The sequence below is a fragment of the Telmatherina bonti genome, assembly GCF_933228915.1.
Source record: "Telmatherina bonti genome assembly, chromosome: 11".
NCBI lineage: Eukaryota > Metazoa > Chordata > Actinopteri > Atheriniformes > Telmatherinidae > Telmatherina > Telmatherina bonti.
In genome coordinates, this window is record NC_136629.1 from 12,977,358 (window position 1) to 12,979,958 (window position 2,601).

Consider the following 2,601-nt stretch of genomic DNA (forward strand, 5'->3'; position numbering starts at 1 on the left):
GGATCGGACCGCCAGGGTCCCCGCCCCTTGCTGCCGCCCAGCTCACATTGCACCCGACCCCTACGGCTCCTCCCGCAGATGGTGAGCCCACGGGAGGTGGGGCCCATGTAACCCTTTCGGGCTGAGCCCGACCGGGCCCCATGGGCGAAGGCCCGGCCACCAGACGCTCGCTCTCGTACCCCGCCTCCAGGCCTGGCTCCAGAGGGGGGTCCCGGTAACCCGCGTCCGGGCAAGGGAACATTCATGCCCAGGTTGGTCGTCATCATAGAGGTCTATGAGCCGTGCTTGGTCTGGTCCCTCCCCTAGACACCTGTTTGCTATGGGTGACCCTACCAGGGGCATAAAGCCCCCGACAACATAGCTGCTAGGATCTTCGGGACGCACAAACCCCTCCACCACGATAAGGTGACGGCTCAGGGATGCTCTGGGGCTGTCCTGGCTGACACGCCTCTGCAGCATTGCGTGGACATCGGGGGCAGTACCGCTGGATTGGCAGACTGGGGTGGTGGTCCCCCTTTTTAAGAAGGGGGACCGGAGGGTGTGTTCCAATTACAGGGGAATCACACTCCTCAGCCTCCCTGGTAAGGTCTATTCAGGGGTCCTGGAGAGGAGGGTCCGCCGGATAGTCGAATCCCGGATTGAGGAGGAGCAGTGTGGTTTTCGTCCTGGTCGCGGAACAGTGGACCAGCTCTATACCCTCTCTGGGGTCCTGGAGGGGGCATGGGAGTTTGCCCAACCAGTCTACATGTGCTTTGTGGACCTGGAGAAGGCATTCGACCGTGTCCCCTGGGGGCTCCTGTGGGGGGTACTCCGGGAGTATGGGGTACCGGACCCCCTTGTATGAGCTGTCCGGTCCCTGTACGACAGGTGTCAGAGCTTGGTCCGCATTGCCGGTAGTAAGTCGGATTCGTTTCCGGTGAGGGTTGGACTCCGCCAAGGCTGCCCTTTATCACCGATTCTGTTCATAACTTATATGGACAGAATTTCTAGGCGCAACCGAGGGGTTGAGGGGATCCGACTTGGTGGCCTCAGGATTGGGTCCCTGCTTTTTGCGGATGACGTGGTCCTGTTGGCTTCATCTGGTCGTGATCTCCAGCTCTCGCTTGAGCGATTCGCGGCCGAGTGTGAAGCGGCTGGGATGAGAATCAGCACCTCAAAATCTGAGACCATGGTCCTCAGCCGGAATAGGGTGGATTGCCCTCTACGGGTCGGGGGTCAGGTCCTGCCTCAAGTGGAGGAGTTTAAATATCTCGGGGTCTTGTTCACGAGTGAGGGAAGGATGGAGCGCAAGATCGACAGACGGATCGGTGCGGCGTCTGCAGTAATGCGGGCTCTGTGCCGGTCTGTCGTGGTGAAGAAGGAGCTGAGTCAGAAGGCGAAGCTCTCGATTTATCAGTCGATCTACGTTCCTACCCTCACCTATGGTCATGAGCTGTGGGTCGTGACCGAAAGAACGAGATCTCGTATACAGGCTGTCACGGTGGCTGGAGGGAGGTGGACCCAAATGCAGGAGTCGGGAAGCCAGTATGCAGAAATCAGATCCTTTTAATCCAAGAAGGAGAAGGCCAAAAACCAACGAATGAACCAGCAACACAAGACAAAAAGTGAGGGGTATAAATACACAGAACACAATGAGACAGGTGAAGTAATTAACAAAATGAAACCAGGTGAACTCAATAACAGGAAATCAATGAAGCTAAACAAGAACCGAGGGAACTAAACAGGAAAACTACAAAATAAAACAGGAACCCTGAAAACAAAGCAAAGGGAAAAACCCAAATCATGACACAGGCGGCTGAAATGAGTTTCCTCCGCAGGGTGTCCGGGCTCTCCCTTAGAGATAGGGTGAGGAGCTCAGTCATCCGGGAGGGGCTCAGAGTAGAGCCGCTGCTCCTTCGCATCGAGAGGAACCAGTTGAGGTGGCTCGGGCATCTGGTCAGGATGCCTCCTGGACCTCCCTGTTGAGGTGTTCCAGGCACGTCCCTCGGGGAGGAGACCCCGGGGAAGACCCAGGACACGCTGGAGGGATTACATCTCTCGGCTGGCCTGGGAACGCCTCGGGATCCCCCCCGCAGAGTTGGCAAATGTGGCTCGGGAGAGGGAAGTCTGGGCTTCCCTGCTTAGGCTGCTGCCCCCGCGACCCGACCCCGGATAAGCGGCAGAAGATGGATGGATGGATGGATGGATGGATGGAAGTCAGAATTCTGAGATTAAAAAAGTCAGAATTGTGAGAAAAAAGGTCAGAATTCTGAGATTAAATTATTATTGTTATTTAAATCAGAATAGATCAGAGTTTAAAGCCAGAATTGTGATTTTAAAAAAAAGTCAGAATTCTAAGAAAAAAAAAATCAGAATTCTGATATTAAAGTCATAATTCACAGATAATTTTTTTATTTTTTTATTTTTTTTTTTTATTCCGTGGCCCTAATACTCTTCTGTACTGAAGCATTAAAGCTGAATTAACGTGATTAAATATTCACAGGACTGATGAACTGGAAGATAAACCAGGATAAGCTGCAGATCACTGAGTGGCCTTTAGGGGGCAGCGTGCCGTCCTACAGATGTCAGTCTGCCGGCATTCTTCCGCAGAGGAAGAGCTGC